Consider the following 23,749-nt stretch of genomic DNA (forward strand, 5'->3'; position numbering starts at 1 on the left):
CACCTGCCTGACTCCCCGGTTCCTCCCGCGTCCTTCCGCGACGGCGGCCATCCGACGACTCCGCCCGGAGTTGCCCTCCCAGCGTGTTGGACGCCTCTCCGCGTTCTCCTCTTCGAAGTCCTCTGTGCCCCCTTGACACCTTTGTGCGATGGCAACGGATAATTTATCCCAAAATGGATGCTATTTTTGCTTTGCAAGAATTTGATGCATGGTGACTTGTGCATGGAAATTACCTTGCACATCTGTATTCTGATTATGATATTTAGTGCAAGGGTCATGAATAATAATATTGCTAAATATGCTTATTGCCATCTATAAATAAAGGTTATCACACCAGAGAAGGTTTTGTTTTGGAGCAGCAGAACAAGGCAGGTTAGTTGCAAGACAATAGAGCTTTAATTTTAATATGAAAATAAATACTTAAATTTATAAATATTCAAATGATTTCCGAAGCGCGCCCCTATCTGCTCAGCAAGTGAGTGCTCGCTAGGCTTTCCAGACGGCCGCTGGGAAAGTTTTCCAAGGCCACCTCGTTAGTGCCGACGAGGAATCCTGAAGGCCGGTGACCCTTTCGGAGGGGTGTGTTTCTTTTATATTCTTTTACATTTTAATGAAATTAAATATATAAATATATATAAATAGAATATATTTTAATGAAATTACAATGTAAACCACTTGTTGTGAAAAGCCCAAGGCAGCCTATTGTCTCTCCTCGAGCTGCTCCAGCAGACCCGTCGGAGTGACTCAGAGGGCAGGCGGTGCCAGGACAGGGGACTGGGGTGGCTGAGGGAGGGCACGGGATCCAAGGAAGCGGCGCCACCTCCAACCCCCGCCCAGCGTCTCAAAGCTGACGGCCACCTCGGCCGGAGCACTGGCCACCCCTCCCTTGCTGTCACCTGCTTCTCATCTGCCAGGAGGGTGGGGGCGCGTGTCTTTGCCTCCCCGGGGGGCTACCCGTTGTCTGGCGGCATTGATCGGACAGCCTAGGAGCAGGCCCAGCTGCGCGACGCTCGCACCTGTGCACGTCTGGGCCCTGCACGGGGAGCAACGTGGTGCCGGACACTCTGGAAGACCTTGGCCTCCTCCCTCCACCTGCCGGCAGCCACCGGCCATATGTCGGTTCCCTGCTACCTGGGAAGATTTCCATCCGATCTTCCTGATGCCCAACCAGCCCCCCCTCAAACAGCCGGCCATCAAAAAGAGGCCTTTTTGGTTAATTGCTGCCTTAGGAAGAACCATGGAAAATACAGACTAGGCCTGGAAGGTCCTTTGAGTCACTCAGGGGTCCTTGCTGTGCAGGTGGGGAACGGGCCTCGGGCCATAAAGGTGCTCGGTGAGACAGCCGGCAAGGGGGCCCACCTTCTGGGACGGGTCTCCGTCCTCCTGGGGCTGCAACGTCCGGTAGAAAGGGGGTGCCTACCTCCAGCGCGGCAAGCGCACGGTAGCCTGCAGTGCAAGCCGGTAGCTCATACAGGGCAGGACGATTTCCTGATTCACAGTAAGACCCTTTTTTTGAAGATGATATGAAAAGAAAAGCTGGTGGCTCTCGCCTTCCCCAAACCAAAGGCCAAGCAGAGGCTTTGAAGGCCCACAAGGACAAGCCGCCGAAAGACGTCGGAAGCCACCAAAGGTTTGGTGTGTCACCCAGTCTCCATGGCCCAAGACACCAGGGCCCAAGTGCCCCGGAAGGGGGGCCCCTGGAGGAACAAGCTTGACCACCAGACGGGGCAACGCTCTAGCGTCCGTTGAGCGCGTCTCCGCTCTCGTGCAACGCCTCCGAGAGCCGGTGAGGAAGGCCCCTGGTGATGGCACCGCCCAAATCAGCACTGACCAGGCCTGACGGGGATGCATGAGCCCAACTCTTCCAGCACAAGAGGGCTGCCTGGTGGACCCAAGGGCAGGCCAGACAGAGTCAGCCTTTCACCATCTGCAGAGACCCTCGTGCCAGATGCCACCCGTACCCCCTCCACTCCCTCTCCCTCCAAAGGCTGCCGGGAGGGGGCGAAACATGGAAACACGCTCCACCTACGTGCAGGCTGGCTCGAGACCCGGGGGTTACTCCCCTAGAAGCAACCCTCAGCTAGGACAGACAGAGGGCCAGGGGGTCAATACCCCAGAACTTGCTCCTCAGTTGAGGTAACTCTGAAGTGCATGGCCCCTCGTGTCCTGTGTCCCCCCGTGGGATGGAACCCCAGTGCGCGGCCTCCGTAGCGGGCTCGGGAACACAGCCATTAACGGTCTCCTTCCCTTCCTTGCCGCACTTCCCCTGCCCCTGCCTGTTCTTCCCGAGATCGCCTCCAAATGAACCACTGGCAGGAAGTTCCCAGACATCCACAACCCTGGAAAGTTCCCTGGAAAGAGGTAGCTGGTGCCAGAACGGGTTCTCTGAGCAGCAGCGAGAGCCAACGCGAAACAAGGGCCGTGGTCGGGCCTCTTCGACTTCACAAGGAAGTGATGGAAACTCCTCACCGCTCAAGCCGCCCACGTAACCAAAACGTGTCTCCAGGTGTCACCCCCTCCCCTGCCCCCCGCAGGAAGGGTCGACAGCTCTGGCCTTCGGGGTGTGCGAGAGCAACGGGGGTCTGCTGCAGGCAATCCTGGCAGCAGTAGGGCCCAGGGCGCCGAGGCCTAGGGTGCAGGGCATACGCCACACCGCCCAGCAGGGAGGGCGCCGAGACGCGAGAGGTCCGCTCTCTCCCAACCTACAGCTGTGCCCTCCGACCCCGAGGTCCCCGGGCACCCCTGGCACATCCAGAGACACTCCCACCCTCCTCCACGTCTGCTCCTCAGCAGCTCCTTGAAGGGCCCTCTGCTCACGGCCACACCTCCCGTCCCTGTTCCCAAATCCGCTTGTTTTCATCATGCCTCCGTGACTCTCACCATATTCTCATGTCACCTATGCTGTTATTGATTTACCTTTTTTTAAAATTGCTCTTTGTAGGGGCACCTGGGTGGTTCAGTCGGTTGAGCCTCTTGGTTTTGGCGCGGGTCGTGCTCTTGGGGTGGTGAGATCGAGCCCCGCACTCGCCCCGTGCCCCAGCAGTGGGGAGTCTGCTGGAGAGTCTCCCTCTCCCTCTGGCCCTACTCGCCCGTGCACACGTGCATCCAAATAAACAAATCTTCAAAATAAAATGCTTTCTTCTTCTTTAATACGTTCATTCCATATGGAAGCTTTATCATCGGGGCCATAAACGGAAACCCAGCACTACCGGACTCACCCCGGAGATGGGTACGCGCACTCAGGACAGCACACGCGGGAGCCGCTGGAAGCGACTGCCTGAAAGAGGCTCGGAGACGTCAGACCTTCTCTCTCCGGGTTAACGACTGATTAGCGAGTGTTGGGAAGGCGCTAAAGACAGAGCAGCACCAAACCCATAGTTTCTTCTTGCTTTTAATCAGAACAGTCAGAAGAAAATTGGAAAGGGAATTCATTTTCCATGACGCTTCTGGGGGCTCTGGGTCTGCCGTCGAAGCCTCGGTGAGAAGTGTGTGCTCCGCTCCGGGAAGCCGGCCCTCTGAGCTGCCCCGCACCTCTCATCCCCGTGGTGCTCTCCTTGGGCTGCCCCCCGGTCTGCCCCCCCAATTGGGAGCTCACGGGTAGCTCCTGGGTCCTACCACTGATCGCTGTGACAAGGACACTCAGCTTCTATCGATGCAGCCATGACCACATTCGTGTCTCAAGAGAGCCTGGGCTGGAGGCCGCATGGCTCTGCCGTGGGGATACCGTGGTCAGGCGACGGGACACCCTGCCCGTCCTGCACGGGTGCTGTGCACCAGAATGGCCTCAGGCTGCGACGTGGGCTGCAAAGGTCTGTGCTCAGCCCGACCTGCGGCCCAGCAGGTGGACCCGGGATTCAGGGCACAGCCGCCGACGCAGGGAGCTCCCCGCAAAGCCACGAGTTGCTGTGGATGAAGACTGAAGGCGCTTAGCAGCTGGGGCCTAGGAGCTCTGGAGGGACGCCCTAGAGCCAAGGCCGTGCATGCACCCACCCGATGCCCCAAGTGGGAGACAGAAGTCCCTTTGTCACGCACCAATTACAGCAGCAACTCCGACGTGACCCTGAGAGCCTCAGAGTTAGCTGGGCCGCAGGCTGCAGGTGTAGTGGGGCATAAGCAGGCCAGACGCTTGCAGCACTTGCAGCACTTGCAGGCGCGAGGCTACTCCCAGGCCCGTCCACAGGGAGCCTCCACCCTTTCCACGGTGCACGCACCCCCCTTCACGGCCCGTACCCCAACAGCCATGCTTCTGCCCCAGAAGGTCGCCACCTAAAACACAACCTTGTTCATCCGTTCAGGAGAGGCCCCTCCAGGCTGTGAGGACGGAGCTCAACAGCCCAACAGACAATAGAGGATGCGAGCGACCACGTGCTGAAGGAGGCTGCCCGGGACAGTGCGGCCAGGTCCTTCCTGGTTCCTGGAGCTGTCACACCTGCTGCACCCAGAAGTAGATGCCAGATGCCCCTAAGAGGTGAGCACCTCAAGGGCTTCACCATGGGTGGTGGAGAACGTGCCTGCCATATTTAAGAGCCCGGGAGAATGGGGGAGTAACGCCCAACTGATCCTGATTTAGTTGGAAAACACGCACCCCATCATTTGTTGTTGACTATTAAAGTCGTTTAAGCCCTTCTGAGAAGAGATCTAACATCGGGGTGCTTTGAAGGTTTGATATGTCTTGTAATCCATAGATTATTGAAGTTAATTTCTCTGCTGAGATCCCGCTATCAGTGAAATTGCATGCATACTCAAAAATGGGAGGAAAAAAAAAAAACAAAGAGAGATTTTTAATTGGATTTCTGCTATGCCTCAGTCTAGAGGAGTAGCGATGGTGGAAATGGCTGGTTGAGGATCTAGAAGGAACGGGGCCCCGTAACTCCTTTCTAATCTCTTCTCAAGACGTATGTGGACAGACCGTAGACACGTACTCGTCCTTCGCTCGTCTGGGAATCTTTTTTGGTTGTTTTTAGAGAGTTCCCTTATAGGATAAGATAGAGCGCGCAATAACAATGCGCTGATTTATATCGTTGTGAATCATTTTCCCCATACTTTAAATTACTTTTAATTGGATCTCATCCTCTTGACTTTCATTTACTTTTAAATGAGTTTCAGTTGTGGAGTTGCAATGCAACTGACTCCAAGAGTTGACAAGTTTTAGTGTTTTGATCATAGATTATTATATAATGTTGACAAATGTTTCTTGGACTACAATACTGCATATTAAATACCATACCATACTCGTGGTGCTCTCCATCCGCACAGTATATTACAGGTAGGCAAAAAGCAGGCTAACTGCGTGAAAACGTAATTAATTTCCAGAAGGTACCATTGCCTCAAGAAGCGATTGCAAATAATTTACCTGTTTATGACCGTCGTCCTCCCAAAGTCAGCTAGCCAGGAGAGCTTTTCTAAGAACGATGTTCAATATTGGAAATGATCCCAAGCGCCGGGAGGAGGAAGGAAGAAAGGGCGGGAAGAAAAATGCATGGCTCCCCGGGTTGGTTTGCAGAGGTGTTCCTCGGCCAGCTATGCTTCTCCCAGCTACGGGAATTTTCCCTCTAGGCTCTGAATTCGAGCTGTGGGACTCTCTGGAAGGTTGGCCCTAGGAGCTGAGTCTGGAAAGGCCCTGAGTGACGGCGGACACGCCATGGAGCATGGAGGCCAAGAGCTCTTGCCCACCAGCCTGTGCTGGAGCCGATTACGGGCTTCTCACTTCCTTATTGCCCAACACATAGGGAGGAACACTGCTGCATCAGCCCAGGGCCCTCCGGGGGCTAAGGGTGGGCGCCGCGTGGGAGAGATGTGGCTGCCAGCTTACATCATGGATGATGAAACTCAGAGGGACATCTGGGGGGCTCAAGAGGTTGAGCATCTGCCTTCAGCTCAGGGCGTGACCCCGGAGTCCCGGGATTGGGTCCCACGTCTGGCTCCCTGCAGGGATCCTGCTTCTCCCTCTGCCTGTGTCTCTCCCTCTCTCTTTCTGTCTCTTATGAATAAATAAATACAATCTTAAAAAAAAAAAAAAAAAAAAAGAACTCAGTCTTAGAAATATCCTGTAACTTCCCTAAAGACACATTGGTCCCAAGTGGTCGAGCTGGGATCCAAACTAAGTGTAAGCTGCAGGAAGGCAAGGACTTTTCAGGGGACGGGGCAGTCTAGAGGGGCTGGTCTTGCTGACTGATACATTTCCAGTATCTGGAACCGCGCCTGGCACAGAGTGGGAGCTCACTGTACTTCCTTGAAGAAGTGAAGAAAACAGCCCCCAGTACTTTCCACTGCAGTGTGACAAATGCTGAAGCTGACGTTTCAAATGTCAAGCCATGTGGTGCAGACAATGAGAGAATGTCCTACGGCTGTCAAGTGGGAGACGACATGTGTGGCCTCGGGACTTGCTGGTGGACAGGACTTGAGTTTCAGGTAGGTGGTAAGGCAGGGCGGGGGGGGGGGGAATGCAGAGGTGAGGCTAGAAGTGGGGGTGACAATGGAGGGGTGGCCTGCCCGGCAGAGGGCTCACAGTTAGCTATGCTGTCGATTCTGGAACCACAAAAGCCTGGGTGACACCAAGCATCCCACTCTGAGCCAACGGGTACTTTCTGTGAGTCACAGGCCTACTTCCTGAATTTCTAGTCATAATCAACCCTTTCTGACCCCAGAAGCCACAAGCACTGCTCTGAAGTCCCCGTCAATAGCTAAGCTTGTCAAGCTAAAAGAGTTGCTTATTCATTCATTTGTTCACAGCTTTGTCTATCCACCCATTCATCCATCCGTCTATCTACCCATCAGCCCATCCATCCATCCATCCATCCATTCATCCACCCGCCAACCTATCCATCCACCTGCTAACCCATCCATCCATCCATCCACCTACCAACCCAACCATCCATCCATCCATCCATCCATCCATCCATCCACCCACCCACCAACCCATCCATCCATCTGCCAATCCATCCATCCATCCATCCATCCATCCATCCATCCATCCATCCAACTGTCCACCTGCCAACCCATCCATCCACCTGCCAACCCATCCATCTACCTACCAACCCAACCATCCATCCATCCATCCATCCATCCACCCACCCACCAACCCATCCATCCATCCACCAACCCATCCACCCACCCACCAACCCATCCATCCACCTGCCAACCCAACCATCCATCCATCCATCCATCCATTCCTTCATCCATCCCTCCATCCATCCATCCATCTATCCACCCATCCATCCTTCCCTCCCTCCCTCCCTCCATCCATCCATTCCTTCATCCATTCCTCTACAATATTTTTGGAGGGCCTCCGGCGCGCCAGACTCTATGTTAGGAGCCAGGAATACATTGATCGCTGCCCCGTGATGACTACAGTCCCTCCAAGGGGCCGTGCACAGGAAACATTGCTGTCTCTTCCTGCTGACACCGGCATTGCTGTGAATGCTGTAAATTGCTCAAGACTCTGTATGAACCAGCAATTTTGATCTGAGAGAAAAGATCAACTTCCAGACTGCAGACAGTTAAAGATGCAAGTTTTTCACTGTGCAGACTTGAGCAATTGTGAGCAGGAGGCAGGAGAGAGACCTGTGTGGTTCTAGAAGGCTTCATTAAAGAACAGAAAAGGAGGGTTAATCCTGCAGGCTGGTCATGGATTGGCAGAGAGGAGCTGGAGGGCGTTCCAGGCCGAGTCTCCAGGGCCTTCAAACACTGTCAGAACCGTACCTCGTGTGGCTGTGGGCCCACATGTAGAGAGATGCGCACACTTCCCTTTAGTCAGGAGTGCCCTTGCACTGCAGGGGGAAAACAATTGTAATGGCCGGGCCACGGGGGAAGCCACATTTTCCACTACACCCAGACTGAACACACAGCATCTTCACCAACAGCTTTCTTACCACTGATCCCTTATCCTCCTGCTGCTGGGGGATTTGCGAGTGTAAATAACACAGAAGCTTCGAGGCGTTATCCGCCTCAGTCCCGCAAGGAGCCGTGGAGAGATGCCCACCCCCCTGCCAGCTAGAAGTGCTAACGGCAGGATGCTGCCCGCAGGACCCCACCTCTGGGCCAGCCCCGTCCAGAGCTCCCATTCAGGAAGGAAGCGGGTGCCCCTCAAGCGTCTGGGTTGAGTTGCATGCAGAGTACCCCGCACACTCCCCCAAATCATTTCCCTTCCTTAGGACGTCCTCCTGCAGAATAAGGTGTGGCCCCTGCCTGCCACCCCCGTCCTGAAAATGGCCTCTTTTGGTCTCAGACGCACTGCTCCAGGCCCTGCAGCCAAGCACAAATGGTTGGGGCATCTCCCCACCAGCCCCAAGCTCTGGGCCCTTTTCCCCTATAACATTATCCAGGGTGGCCTGGATGGGTCTGGAGACCCCCACCCTTGTCATTTCCCACTCTCTGCCCTAGAAATGCCACTCCGTGGATAGAGCTTTCTTCCAACAGGTCTCATGACCACCGGTGTTGCAGGATCACCTCGTTCCCCCCACTTTAAGGCTCAAATGAGGCACCCCAGGCCTAAAAAGGGTTTGAGGCTTCCCCAAGGTCGGTCAAGGAATTAGTAAGAGAACCCCGGTCATCAGACATTGTACCTTCGGAAGCCACACAGTGTCGGTAAATTATTTTCTGCTGTTCCACCAACAGAATCTACCCCGACACACTCCCCCAGCGGTGGGCGCCCCAAGAGCTTCGTTTCCCTCCCTTGGGTTTGGTGGGTGCGGTGCTCTGCTTTTTTTCTCCTGAGGAGCCGCGTTGCCTTGTTTTCCCAGCCCCCAGCCGAAGCCCCTGGGGTTGGTAGTGAGTCCTGGCTACCACAGACGACGCCCCCTGGTCCCCGCTGAAACCCAACCGTGGGCTCTGAGCCTCTTCCCCATCCTTGTTCTGTCCCTCAGAAAAGTCCTCTCGGGATCCCGTGGACACCCAATTGCTTCGGGTCCTTTGGCACCAGTCTCTCAGCTGTAACTTCTTCCTTCCTCCACCATCCTGAGTCCAGGAGGCCCAGAAAAGCCTCCTAAGAGGGGACACTGCCCAGTCAGCGGGCCTCAGCCTCTCTGTCCCCTGTAGGAGCCGTGTCCAGTCTTGAAAGCAAATCTTCGGCCCCCACAAGCAGCTCTGACTTTCCACTATAGATGTGGAAGAGGGAAACTGAGTCGAGCTTAATAGTTGGGTTTTCTTGCTTTCCCTAAAGAACTGATCTCATCCCTCTGGGGGCCCGCATAAGATCTGCTTCTCTAAATTCAGGTAGAGTCTCGGACTCCGGAGGGTCCAGAGCACACGGTCAGGTTCACAGTTCCAGAAGCTGATAGAAGTTACCCGAGGTTAACCGTTTCTAGAGTAAATGAGGACCGGTGGGCTGACGCGGGCCTTGGAAAATGCTGAGCCTGCCTGTGACCACGGCCCCACTTCCCAAGGGCACAGCCTCTGCCCCCCGCCCCCCACCCGGCCTCATCTTGGCCTCCAACATGGACCTACGGCCCAGGGCTCCGGGGAGCGCAGCTGTGGGGTCACCCAGCAGAGAGGGGCTGACAGGGACCAGGCAGCCGGAGCTGGGATTGCCCTGAGCGCTGTGGGTGCCCGGGCCAGAAAGAGACCTCGCGGGACAAAGGAAAGGACACAAAGCCCAGTCGGAGCCTGTGATAAGCTAGGGCTTCCTTGAGTCCCCACTGCTTCACAGCCCCTCACAGGACCCTAAGAACTGAACACAGAAGACTCCGCGATGCCTGTTTCCGGGCCCGCATGTGTTGGCTGAGGGACTGTGGCCATCGGTGTCCCGAGCCCACCCCAGCCACTCTTTGGGAAGTGGATGAGGGATCCGGTTTCTTGCTCTTCCCCACCTGCCCGCAGGTCCACAGCGTGTCCCTGTTCCACAAACAAAGCTCCTGCTCGTGCATGCACAGGGGAGCCTCCCTAATCGCTGCCCCTTGGGGGCCAGACCCCAGGCGTCCTGGGCGAGCCCACACTCACCGGGGTCAGACTCCCGAGGCCAGGGCTCTGGAAGACACCGTTTCCTACCTGGAGACCATCAGGGACAGGAGGTTGCTTCTAGGGACTGGCTGGAGAGACTCTAGGTCTCTCCAGAGCCGGCCCTTCATTGCGGGTCAAACGTCACATGTATGAGCAGACTCAGAGGTCGGATGTGGGTGTAGCAGAGCAGGGGTTCTCTGGGGCCTCTCTGAACGTCGGCCCCCAGGAGAGCTGGATGGAGCGCATCCTCAACCCCAGAGCCGCCGGGTGAAAACGGGGCCTCCCGAGGTCAAGGCCGCAGGGGGGTTAGCAGGGGGCAAGGGGGTAGCCGCCCTTGGGGAGGGGAGAGAGGACACCGGCTTCAGACTCTGAGGCTGCACCTGCCCCCTCCAACCACGCGCCTTTGGGAGTCAAGGAACTGCAAAATCTTCCCAAGTTGTCTCTTCAAAAGAGGCCTCAGAACAGAAAGAGGAAAGGAAGTTCCTCCCCCCGGGAAGCACGTGTCCAGCAGCGGCAAGGCAGGCGACGCGGGAGGGGCCTCAGGACCAGAGCACTGCCCTGGGAGAGGAGGATGGAAGCATCTTCTAAGGCTTTGGATGCCGTCGCGGCCTCATCACTGTTCACACACCCAATGGGCCCCTTGGGGGCCTGGGGCCAGAAATAGACGGTCGGGAGGACCACAGCGCAAGCCAGGGCTCGTCACAGTGCTCATGCGGGTCTGTTTGCTCTCTCAGACCTTAGCCTCTGACGTGGGTCTTGGCCTCCGATGTGGGCCTTGGCCTCTGACATGGACCTTGGCCTCTGACGTGGACGTGGACTTTGGCCTCTGACGTGGACCTTGGCCTCCGACGTGACTTGGCCTCTGACATGGACCTTGGCCTCTGACGTGGACCTTGGCCTCTGATGTGGACCTTGGCCTCTGACGTGGACCTTGGCCTCTAACATGGACCTTGGCCTCTGACGTGAACCTTGGCCTCTGACGTGGACCTTGGCCTCTGACGTGGACCTTGACCACTGACATGGGCCTTGGCCTCCGACGTGAACCTTGGCCTCCAACATGGACCTCGGCCTCCAATGTGGGCCTTGGCCTCTAACATGGACCTTGGCCTCTGACGTGAACCTTGGCCTCTGACGTGGACCTTGGCCTCTGATGTGGACCTTGACCACTGACATGGGCCTTGGCCTCCGACGTGAACCTTGGCCTCCAACATGGACCTCGGCCTCCAATGTGGGCCTTGGCCTCTAACATGGACCTTGGCCTCTGACGTGAATCTTGGCCTCCGACATGGGCCTTGGCCTCTGACATGGACCTTGGCCTCTAACATGGAACTTGGCCTCTGACGTGGACCTTGGCCTCTGACATGGACCTTGGCCTCTGACGTGGACCTTGGTCTCTGACGTGGACCTTGACCTCTGACATGGGCATTGGCCTCCGACGTGGACCTTGACCTCCGACATGAACCTTGGCCTCTGATGTGGACCTCAGTCTCCGATGTGGGCCTTGGCCTCCGATGTGGACCTTAGTCTCTAACATGGACCTTGGCCTCTAACATGGATCTTGGCCTCTGACGTGGACCTTGGCCTCTGACGTGGGCGTTGGCCTCCGACGTGAACCTTGGCCTCCAACATGGACCTCGGTCTCCGATGTGGGCCTTGGCCTCTGACGTGGACTTTGGCCTCCAACGTGAACCTTGGCCTCCGATGTGGACCTTGGCCTCTAACATGGACCTTGGCCTCTGACATGGACCTTGGCCTCTAACATGGACCTTGGCCTCTGACGTGGGCCTTGGCCTCTGACGTGAAGCTTGGCCTCCAACGTGAACCTTGGCCTCCGATGTGGACCTTGGCCTCTAACATGGACCTTGGCCTCTGACATGGACCTTGGCCTCTGACGTGGACCTTGGCCTCTGACGTGGACCTTGACCTCCGACGTGGGCCTTGGCCTCCAACATGGACCTTGGCCTCTGACATGGACCTTGGCCTCTGACGTGGACCTTGACCTCCGACGTGGGCCTTGGCCTCCAACATGGACCTCGGTCTCTGATGTGGGCCTTGGCCTCTGAGGTGAAAAGCAGCCCGGCCGGCCCACCCGAGGACGAGACGCGTGGGACAGACCGGGTGACCCCCACCGAGTTCACCCCAGATCTGCCGGCCGCCAGGCAGCCAGAGCGCCCCGGGCAAATCCAGCTCGGATCCGCAGAACCGGCCAGCTCACCCGAAGGCCGGGGACGACCGGCAGCGTCACTCCCACCACGACACTTTGTGGCGCTTGGCAGCTCAGCGGTAAAGATACACCGAGCCCGTGAGCAGGGAACAAACACGTTGCTTCTCGTCGTTTCCACTCCTTAAGCCGCCTTAGTTCCCAAGGAGGGAGCTTGGCTGGGGATTTTCTGGATCCAGATGAAGCAACTACCACGGCCACCTCCACAGCCCGTAGCTCACCCCGAAGCTCCAGCCAGGGTGTGCGGTCCTTGGATACCGTCGTGTCGGGTGGACACCGGTGTGGTTATCCCCCTGAGGAATCTGAAGCTCAGCAAAGCGGACGAGCCCCGACCAAGGTCACCACAGCTCCAAGTGGCAAAACCAGGACAGGAACTCAACTCCGACTGGTGCTAGAGCTTGTCCTCGTAAACGACGCGCCGGGGGGACAAATGAGCCCGTCCAGAATCAGGATCACCCTCATTTGATGAAATGCCAAATCCTGATAAACTATAAGCCAAGCCCTGGTCTAGGAAGGATCTGGTGAGAGGAGCCCCCGAGAGCCAGCGGAGGTGCACGGGGCCGGCCTCCGCTGGCACGTGGACACCCGTCCTACCTACACGGCCCTGGAGGAGGAGGCCGGTATCTCACGAGCTCAAGGGATGTGCATTAAGAATCTGTGAAACTGGGGCTTTGAAGCAATTCGACATGAGGGGAGATCGTCCTTTGGGTCACGCGATGCGGGACCTTTCCATCAGGCTGAGAAACCCCAAGGAGGACCTGGCTATACCGAGCACTGGGACGTGGCCAAGAAACGGGCGAGAGGCCCCGACTCAAACCGACAAAGAATCTGAACGGGAAGACCCAAGGACATTTTCTTTGCCAAGCCAGGCATTTGGCTCCGGCTGAGAATTCCGGGTCCCGTTGTGTGACACGTCCCTCGTCCGGGCCTGAGCTGGATCTTGGGTAAAAGGGGGCGTCCCCACTTCTGGCCGCAGCCCAGCGTTTATCGGGCCGACTCCCCGACGGACGCAGGAAACCCCTTCCAGTGACTCAGTTTCTAAACCTCCGGGGTCTCCGCATCAGATGGACGTTATTTTTTTTAATTTTTTTATTTTTAATTTTTTTTTTTTTTAACAAGTCCGCAGTCGCAGGGCCGATTTCACCGCTTTCCTCCAGAAACCCCTTCGGATTCCACCTCGGAACTTTAAAACAACACTTTTATTTAGAGAGCTGATTTATTCATAAGTAAATAGGATACAGTGTGGGTGAAGTCAAAGGAACCAGGAGGCAGTTATTGGATCCATCAGCACAAAAGCCGCACTGTTGCCGGAGCGGAGGCTCTGCTGTCGCCGTACCTTTCAAAACTAATATGTAACCATATCTGTTTTAAAAGAGTGATTCATTTTCTTCCCATTGCCTGCGAAACTCTCTTCATCCCCACCACAGGAAACTTGAGTCTGATTTTAATGAGCTTCAATTGGAATGTGGCCTTTGAAAAGTAGTGCATTTGAAAAGATGGAACATTAAATTTTGTAATGATGTAAAACATCTTCAATTTTTGACAGGACAATGGTGCTTATTGTACTTTATGAGTCCACTGGCGATTCAAAGGTCACTTTGTATATGACTCCACAGACAGGGGCAGCGCGGAATGAAAATTAGGTTACATGTGATCAGCTTTATTATTAATCAGACGAAAATGGATTTTTAACATTTTTCTAATGAGCAACAGAGAAGGAAGAAAATACCACGAATGAAACTACAGAGGAACGAGAACGACCAGGTCTAAAAATGCTCCACGGCCATCTCTAAAAACGCGCTTTAAATCTGAAACACTTAAATACTATCTCAAGGAATAAAATGCAGCTGCATATTTTGGTGTCATAAATACATGGAAAACCACTGAAATACCTACTCTAATTTACTATCTCTGTCCTTTGTTTATAACTAACTAATGAACTGATTTGTCCGCACAGTATATTACCGCCGTCCCCAAGAACACCAGGCTGGGTGAGGCGGTGTCACTGTTTCCATGATAAATCCTGCGTTTCAGGGGTTTATAACTCGGCTGTAAATATGTAATTCAGGCTAAAAGTTGGCATACAAGGCCTCAGCCAGGAAGCAAATTTACGCGACAATCACCACTCCACCCCCATCTAATTTTTGAAGCCTCTCTATGTGGGATATTTTGGTATTAAAGACACGGGGTATTGAAATGAAAGAGGGAAAAAAAAACAATAAATAAAAGTTGAAGAGGCGGTGATTTTTTTTTTTTTCATTTCTTATTTAAATCAAAAGGCTATTTTTCCGGATACTCTCTGCACAGCGTATCAAGGTATTTATGAAATAAACAGGCTTCACAACCCCAGCAAATAAAAGCGGGCCGCGGAGGCGTGATGCGAGCGCAGCCCCGAGGAGGGCCGTGGGGTCAAGGAGACCGAGGCGGGGATGGGCGGGCGCGGGGGCGCGTTCCTGGAGAACCACAGCCCCCCCCTCCCAGATGGGGCCAGCGAGGACGGTGGGACGATAGACGGTGTCGCCCGGGGACAAGAAACGGGTCCAACCCGCTCGCAGGGCGGAGAAGCGGAGCCACGGGTCCGGCCCTGCCGCGAGCCCCCTGGGGCAGGTACGCCGTGGGCACCAGGGAAGCCAAGGGGACCGTGTGGACGCTGCAGGGCAGCAGGTCCCCGCTGCTGGGACCAGGACCTGGCCATCTAGCCCACGGGGTCCCGAATGAGAACGGCCAGTGTAGACACGGACTTCGGAGACGGGAGCAGAGCCTGCCCACGGCTACAGGGCAGCTCTCCGCGCCCCACGGGTTAAGGAGGAGAAGGCGAACGGGGCAGACGGGGAAGGAGGGTGAAGTGAGGGTGAAACTGGGAGTCCCCGGTGCGTCACGGCCCGGGGGGGTCTGAGGCCAAGGTGGACCGACAGGAGGCAGAGGGAAGGGGGGGCACCCACAGGGTCGGAGCCGGTGTCCCATCTGCAGGCACCAGCAGCACCCACCCCATCCCGGAGGAGCTGCTGTGGCCCATCTGGCCCCCGCTGCCGGCCCTCCCCGTGGGCGCCTGTCCCCCACCATCTCTCCGGGGTCCCCCCGGGTGCACAGGCAGGCTCGCAGCCTTGGGGTGCTGGCCCCCCTGGAGCCTGCCCGGCTGGGCTCCCGGATCCTCCTGCACGTCAGCAGCACCCTGCATAGGGCAGTGAGCCCGCCCAGGCTCCCCCACCCCCCGAAGTCCTGTTTACTTCTGGTTTCCCTAGAGTCGTATCCCGTCTGACTGGTCATTTAACTTGTTGATGGCCCACCACCTGCCTGCCAGGACGCGGGGTGTCAGTCCCCTCGCCTCTGGATCCCGATGCCCAGAGGGGGCCTGGCACCTGCTGCCTCTGGACAGAGCTGCCGAAGGGATGAGCGCGCCCCGATGCGGCCGCGTCCTCGGCCTTGCTTCTCCCTGTGCACCCCCCGCTGCCCTGAGCTGACCGAACCCCTCGGGGTGGCGGCCCCAGGGGGCTCCCCCGACAGCGGGGCAGCGGCCGCCCCCAGCCCACGAGCTGGCCGTGGAGGAGTCCGCGCAAGTCGCTCCAAGCCCCGCCACAGAGGTCTTCCCCGTGGAGAGGGCTCTGTGCACCCTCCACGCCCCTGGCACAGCAAAGTGGGGCGAGGCTCACGGGGGCAGGGACCACGGCCACCTGGGTCACCCCCGTGTCCTGGTGCATATGGCAGGTGTCCGATAAGCACCAGCCGAATGGAGTTCGGGATGAGCGATGAGTCAGCGCTTGATGACTGCCCGGACTCCAGACTCCGCCCCCGGCCGCGCAGACTGCGGGGGGCGGGGCTGGGGCCGCACAAGCGGAGGTGAGCCCGCGTAGACCCGTGCCCGTCTACACACCGCCCCGCAGGGCCAAGCCCGGACGGCTCTCCGCGGCCCGTAGCCCTCCTGCTACCTCTTTGCCGTGGAGGGCTGCCCTCGACCAAGTCATTCCAGCCAGGCCGTATCTCAGTTTCCCCCCATAAAATAAACCCGGTAGGATTCAGCAGGAGCCGAGGAATTGAACCCGTCGACGAAAACATCTGTCTTCTTCTGCTGTGTGTCGATCGCCCATAGACGCAGACGTACACTCGATCCGGGCCCGTCAGGAGCTCTCCCCGGCGTGGCACCAAAGGGGCTGGGGGCTGAACGGCCTACTTCCACGTCAGCACCCACGGAAGCGCTCCGCAGGACCCAGAAAGGCCCGGCAGCGAGGTTGCCAACCCGACCCTCCCGCTGCCATTCCAGCCCGTTGTCTTTGGGTTGACCTTGGGCAGCAGCGAGGGGAGCAGGGCCCGGCTCTCGGGACCAACCATGGGCACGAGTCCCGCGCTCCCCGGGCCGGCGTCTCCCCAGGGCAAGGTGCAGCTGAACGGCAGAAGGCAAGTGGGCTTGGGAGTCGTGCTTCTGGGCCTTTCTCTGCAGAGGAACCCACCTGGGAGCCTTGCGCCCTTCCTCGAACGGTCTTTCTCCCCCGTCTTGGTTCATGCCCGTCCTGGTCCCCTGGCCCAGCTGCAGATCCACCCTTTCGTGCAGAGAACATCACAAATAATGCGAGGGGGGGCGGGAGGGGGCAACTTACCTCCTCACTTTGAGAGCAGACAGGGTAGTTCCTGATTTCACCTTTTAATATTCGGAAACCGATAGCGCCGCAGCTAATGCGGAAGGTGGGCTACCTCTCGTCTCCCACGGAGGCCAGAACGGCATGAGATGCAGATAATATAGCAACCAGCTGGGAGAAGAAACACTAAAAAAAAAAAAAAATCATCCAGAAATAGCTATTCATTTGAAAGCAGTTTGCCCAGACGGGAGCAGGGATCCTGAAAAGACAACGGAGCAGCCAGTCTTGGCGACGAGTCTCCACGCGCCTCCTATCACCAGGGCCCCTGCGCGGGGAGGGCTGGAGGGGAGTCTGGACCCGTCCTGGCCGCGGTCAGCAGGGGTGAACTTCACGCTGGGGCCGGTCTGAGCAGCATCGCTGGAAACCCATCGGCCTTTCTCCGGGGAGGCCGGGCTGAGATTCCCAGGGGACTGGCCCGTGTCCTCCAGGCGACTGTTGGGCGTGGCCGGTGAGCGTGTCGAGGGGCTCCGGCTTGCTACCTGTCGTGGGATGCCAGGCTGGAAGGGACCCCGGGCAGGCTGCGGGCCCAGAATGGACTCTGCCATGGAGTCTCGGTCTGCGGAGGTGAGAGACCCTCCCCTTGCGGGAGCTGAAGGACGGCCCTTGTGCTCCTGGCGCCAGGTTCCCAAGGTCAGGTGGCCACGTCTCCGAGTCTCAGCTGCCTTTTCTTCCCCGCCATCCAGGAGCGGGGTTATTGCTCATGTGCAAAGAGTAGGTCCTGGTGCCTCCCGCAGACCCCAGAGTCCTCCAACACGCTGGTCACACACGCAGGGAAGTGTGGGAACGGGCAGAGGTGCTCTGGGGCAGCAGCGCTGGGCGCCCAGAGACGCGGGCAGTGAGCTCAGCCTTTCACTGCTGCTGATGGTGCAAACGCCATTGCTCGCTTTCTTTTTGAAATTCCATTTTTCCAAATGGGGAGAATGTGGGGGGAAAAAAGCCCCAGTTCCAACTCCGTTGACCGGTCAAGGGCATGGAGAAGCTTGAATGAGACCCCAGTGTTCCTGGGAAAGCCTTGGGACATGTCCATCGCATCCGAGGGCCCGTGAGCCTTGGAGCCAGGAGGCCCTGGCCTCTGCCCTTCTCCATCTCTGGGCCTTTGTCTCACTGTCCTCTGCTCCGAACACGCATCCTCTCGTCGTTGCATGGCTGGCTCCTTCCTATCGCCCAGGACGCCGTCCAACGTCACCTCCTCCGAGAGGTCCCCCGACCTTGATGGTGTGGGACGACCTCGCTAATTCTTCATTATGTGGGTATTCGCTTGTCAGAAGCTGAACGCTGTTCCAGTTCATCGTCAGGGCTCCCCCCATAGCACGTGCCGCGCGAGGGCCGTCGTTTTGGCTAATTTGTTGGGGACCAGCTCCCCACCCTCTGGAACAATTCCATCCATGCAAAATAAACGAACGCATGCTCGCATCCATTCCCTGTCACAGAATCTTCTTTCCCAAAGGTTCGGGGCTGTTTCCTCGCTCTCGAGAACGACGCGAGGGGAGCGTGCAGGGTGAGATCCGGGGCTGGAGGGCATGGGGACCCCCAGAGTCTCTGTCCCCTTCCCTCAAACCCCACATGTGTTTCCCCTCTGTGCTGCTTCTGCATGCTCCCAGGGCGGGGACCCGGCACCGTCACACGGCTGGGACTTGGGTCTCCCAGGGGCATGCATGCCCCCGCCCCGCGGTGAACCTGCCGTCCCAAGGCAGGCTGCGTGGCCGCGTCCCCAGGAGCAGAGCAGCCTCGGGCGGCAGGAGGGAGGCTTCTGTTTCCAGAGGAGGGCGCTCGGCAGCATTCTCGCAAGTGGCACCTGGTTCCAGCCAGAGGCGACTATTTAAATCTGAGTGCACAGCCCATTTGAGCCAAGAAGCCCCCTCCGACCGGAGCCTCTGAAGGGCCAAGCAGGGGAAGTCAAAAATGGAGCACATTTGCCCCAAAGCTGCACGGACAAGCCGCAGGAACACTCCCCCTGCCCCCTGCCCCCTGCCCGGGCAGGAGGGGAGGCCGCGTGGGGCCGCCCCAGCACGCAGAAGGGTGGCCAGACACATGCACCTGCCTGGACACCTGCGAACGGCACTCAGCCACCGAGGGCCAGCTCTTCCCCTGATTTGCATCTCAAAGATGACCTCTAAGGTTACCTGTAGCTCTGAGAGTCTGGGGATCTTTCATTTCATGACGGAGGAACCAATTTAAGCCTCAATGAGCTCTAAAAATAAAGCCGTCTGCCTGAGGGGCACCCGAGGTGCTTGGGGGTGACCTGCGTCCCCGACGGGACGGGCCTGGGACTCTGGGAAGCCGGATGCCGCGGCCGCGCTGTCCAGGGAGCACCGAGGAGCGGCAGGAGAGGGCAGGCAGGGGAGGAACCCCCATGGGCTGCCCCGCACCCTGTGCTTCGAGCGGCCTGGGCACAGTCCTCGGTCACCCTCCCTGGAAAGGCTTGACCCCCTCAACCTTTGCCTGCATGTGCGTTGCAGCTTCTTTGGGTCGTTCTTCGGGAGGCTCCCAGGAGAGCCCCCAGACATGCCCCCCCACGGCTGGTCACTCCCACGCCAGGACGCACGGGACCCACGTCCTGAAGCAGGAGCCCCCACCGGCCCCTAGACCCCAGCGCCCGGCCGGCGCCTGCCTGCCCCCTCTCCGGGAGGGCCTCTCTCCGAGCAGAGCACCGACGGGCGTCCTCAGGACGCGCAGAGGCGAGGCCACCAGGCTGGGAAGGCCGCCGTAAGGGGGGCTGACTGCACACAAGCCGCCGGGGCCGCCGCGGAGGCCGTGCGGAGCTCCGCGGGCCCAGCGTGAGGCCCACTTGTCTTCTTTTGAGGAGCAAGGGGACAGCTGACCGCTTGTCCACGGGATGTGTTTTGATAACTCCGAGAAATGAGAGGGTGTTTTATGGGAGGGTAATTGGGCATAATTCCCTTCACGACTTGGAGTCAACAGGCAGCCTCTACAGCTGGCCCTTATTTGGTGCCATCGGCGGCAAATGCTATTTTCATGGCCAATTTATTAAAGACTCCATGTTTTTTGAGGAGACGTCACCAGCACAAAAAGGGGTATATTTATTGATATGTTTAAAATACAGGTTTTTAACTGGATTCCTTCACCCTTAAACACAAAGTAAAGAGATAGACAGATACAATTATGTTCTGACTGGCTTCCGCCCGGCCTGCCCAATGGGAACGTCTGTATATAGTTCTCAGTGGCGCTGAAATCTGCTTAGGAAAGCAACAAGTCCTTTGTTCCGTTGACAACAGTTATTACAATTAATTCATTTTGTGATTGGTACTTGCGCTGAGTGACAAGGTGTTATTTTTACCTCCGTAAAAGTTAAAGTGCTAATGCCTACGTGCACGCCGGCCCCGCAGGCTTGCTATCACTCACGGGGGAGAAGAAAAGGCCGACTTCCGGCTGTCTGCTCAGCCCCCGCCTCCCCACAGCCCCCACGCCAGTTGCAGTGGGGAGCAACGCGCGGGAAGCTCCCGCCTCCTAGGACCCCCCCCCCTGCTTTCTTGCACAGACTCTTGCAGGAAGGCCCGAGGCGCGCGGGGGACGGGAAGGCCTCCCGAGGGCCAGCTGGACGCCCCGGATGCCGCGACGTGGTCTGGGCGGCAAACCCTGTCCCACGCGCCGAGGCTGGGCTCTCCCGCCTGTAGCCCAGGCCTTCGACCCTGGCGCCGACCTGACGTCTTGGGCTGGGCGACTCTTGGCCCTGTGCGTTGTGGGGTGTCTGGCAGCAACCCTGGTCTCCACCCACTGGATGCCAGGAGCACCCCCCACACCCCACCCCGGTGTCCCCAGATTGCCAAACGTCCCCAGGGGAAGAAAAATCAGGCCTGCTGGAGAGCCACCGCCGGACACGGCACCTGCTGTTCGTGCCGTAGGAGACAGACGGGCCGAGAACCCTGCTCCGACTCATCCCGTGTTCAACGGAGACGCAGGCCGGTCACAGCCACCCAAAGGGAAGGGCACAGTGGGACGGTGGACCTTTTGTGCCATCAAGAGGGGGTGGGCAGGGAGGCCTGGGTGGCTCCGCGGTGGAGCATGTGCCTTCAGCCCAGGGCGTGACCCCGGAGTCCCGCGTCGGGCTCCCTGCTTGGAACCTGCTTCTCCCTCTGCCTGTGTCTCTGCCTCCCTCCCTCTCAGTCTGTGTCTCTCATGAATAAATAAATAAATCTTTAAAAAAAAAAAGGGGGGGGATGCAAAGGAGAAGAACTCAAAACCCAAGCAGGGCCGGGGCCGCATGGCTCATTTCAAAGGATGCTTTCCCTCGGGAGCCCAGACTTGCTTCAGCTACGATGATCGAGAAGGGGCGTTTTCTGGTTATAAGCAAATTGGGGTGCTCTGGGTGCCCTGAGGGCTGGGCTCCTGGATAGGCAGACCCTCCTCTCCGCTCGTTTATTCCTATCGATTAGTAACTGGGCTCCGGGCGCAACCTTCCTATGGAGACCCTGCCCTGTTCACACCGACGAAGGGATGAAGGTCTGGGACGAGGTCATCCTGGATCTGGCTGCGAGTGTCTCAGGGAGGATCTGGAATTGTCTTTCAGGGGAGCAGGGTAGAGGCCCCGAGGCGCAGAGCTGGGCCCTGCTCCTGCGACCTGGTCACCCGTCCCCTGCTTCCTTAGGGCGGTGCGGTTGGGTGTCTGTAGCAGGGACACGCAACACAGAGCTCAGTCCTTGGCTGCTCAGCCCGGGTCCCCACGTGTGCATGGGGCCCGAGGGCCGTCATCTCAGCTGCCCCGGAGCACGGCTGCACCATGCCGGGGTCCCCAGCCAGCCCGGCGTCCTTCCCCGTAGGAGGAATACGCTGGAACCCAACTCGCGCCGTCCGTCTACACCGGGAAAGCCGCGGATGGCGAGCCATGGAAACCCTCCCAGTTTTTTCTTTTTTTTTTTTTTTATTAGCAGTATTTATCACCTCCTCAAAATCAATTGCAGATTTTAAATGAAAATAAATGACTATCTCTAGACTGATCGATACGTGCATCTTTGCTTTTTAAAAAAGTAAGAAACGTAATAATGTGAAGAAATCCTCGACTTTGCTCCTCTCCATCCAATTTTAAGACGATTCGATATTTAGTAAATGTAATCCTCTTTGGGCAGAACAATGTCCTAAAAAATGCACAAAATGTCATGGCACCCGAGCCCCTGTGGGGGGGGGGGGGATGCTGCCTTTGCCCTGTCACATCGGGGCCCCCAGTGGGCCGCCCCCCTGCCTTCGGGTATCGGGACCTGTTTATTCCTATTAAGCGTAAAGAAAAGGGTTTATATATTTAATGATTCTAAAACCAAAATGCTACCTACTATCTGTACAATTGCCATTTCATCTCCTTAAACTTCTCCAGCCTGACGTTTTTAAAAGGGCAAAAGCAGAAAACCCTTATATAATACCTAATTTGTACATCTGCGGTTTCCCTCTGACTGGCACAGACACCATATGTTTTTAATTATCATAATAGCCCTAAAGAACCTGTTCGGTGGGAAACACATATGATCCTTTTATTACTGGTTTGTAATTTAAACAGTTTTAACCGAAAAGGTCTGGCTATAGGGGAGTGACAGGCTCAAAGTCCTAAGATCCCAGTCATCGACCTCTGGAAGCTCAAGTTCAGATCCCACCCACCGAGGCAGGACCTCGTTCCCCCTGCTTGACAGAGGTAATTGGTCACATGTGAGGCGGCTCCGTGGGACCTTAAAAGACATGATCTGTGATCTCCAGTGACGCCGGGTTTGGGGCAGAGCCTGACACAGTGAGAATAAGGTTGATAAATATTATTCTAGTCTGACCTCTGCTGCTTTCACAGCTGGGGGCTGGGCCCGAGGCAGCGCTGGCGGGAGGGCCCGCTGGTGCCCCGGGCCACCCACTCTCTGCTCTCACCCACCTAGACCCCAGGGAACGATTGCAAGGTGAGGGGTCAGGTTTCCCTGAGCCCCTCTGACTTGCGGGGACTGGCCGGGGCGGTGCGGGGGGGCGGCTGGGAGGCGACAATTCTTCCCTGAGGCTGAATGCACAGAATAAATGAGTCCCGAGCAGAAGGATTCTCAGGCTGGGACGACCCGTGCAGGCACCTCCGTCACCCACGGAGAGGTGGGGACCCCCGGGGGTGGGAGAACAGGTGCTCAGGGCCACAGGGCAAATCCCGGGCCGGTTGGGGGGCCCGAGCGCCCCCCGTGCAGCACCGTGTGTCGCCCGTTGCTGGGGGCCGAGCCCCAGGGTCCGACTGTGACTGCCATCTCTGCTCGCCGTCGCCCTGTCCTCTCCCAGCACCCAGAGCTGGAGTCGCCGGAATGGGAAACCAGCTGCTGTGCATGTTGCTTGGTCGCGTGGCTCGTTTTCGATGCACCTCAAATAGAGATGAGAGGCTGGGGAAGCACGGGCCCCCCTCCTCCAGGCAGGGATGCAGCACACGGGGCACGCTCGGGGACGTCCGCTGCCTGGCCTCGTTCCTCAGCGCCCCGACATGCTCGCTGGGGCGCCCTGGGCGAGCGACGCGGCCCCGGAGTGCCTCTACCTCCCTACGTGTAACATGGGAAGAGTAAGGACCAGATCTGCCTCACGGGAGTTTGCGGGCAATTAAATAGAAGAGTATGGTCTGTGTCTCCCTCTGGGAGGTACCTAGAACGGGAGCTGGCCCTGGCGCGTGGTACGTGACGATGATTTAAAAATGAACTTGGGCGATGCAGGGATGGCCCCGGGGATCGGACCCTGCTGCTGAAGACACGGGGGTCATGCCCTGGGCGCGGGGAGACGACGGCGGGAGAGTCATCTTCCTTAGACACTAGGGCCAACATGCTGGGCGTCGAATGGGACGAAGCAACCCATTTCAGGGGAGCTCCTCTGAGGCGTCCAGGGGCCGGGGGCAGGGTTGGGACCCATGGCCACCTGACGTTTCCGCTACGCTGCCCAACTAGCGGGTCTCATTCCGCCGGGTGGCCATGCAGGCGTCCTGGGCGGTTTTAGCCTCCAAGTGTGGGATTCT

General features: G+C 57.6%; 1 protein-coding gene across 12 annotated transcripts in view; it reads right to left on the bottom strand.

Annotated features, from left to right (window-relative positions):
• The window catches only part of ZNF536 (zinc finger protein 536), a 430,505-nt gene that overhangs the window by 110,448 nt on the left and 296,308 nt on the right, over positions 1–23,749 (bottom strand). The window contains exon 5 of one of the 12 annotated variants that reach the window (XR_012010084.1): positions 16,750–16,914. The exons of the other annotated variants lie outside the window; for them this stretch is intronic. The gene's annotated coding sequence lies outside the window, so the exon portion shown is untranslated. The remainder of the gene's footprint in view (positions 1–16,749; positions 16,915–23,749) is intronic. 12 annotated transcript variants of the gene reach the window in all.

The sequence above is a fragment of the Canis lupus genome, chromosome 1 (assembly GCF_048164855.1).
Source record: "Canis lupus baileyi chromosome 1, mCanLup2.hap1, whole genome shotgun sequence".
In the NCBI taxonomy this organism is placed as follows: domain Eukaryota; kingdom Metazoa; phylum Chordata; class Mammalia; order Carnivora; family Canidae; genus Canis; species Canis lupus.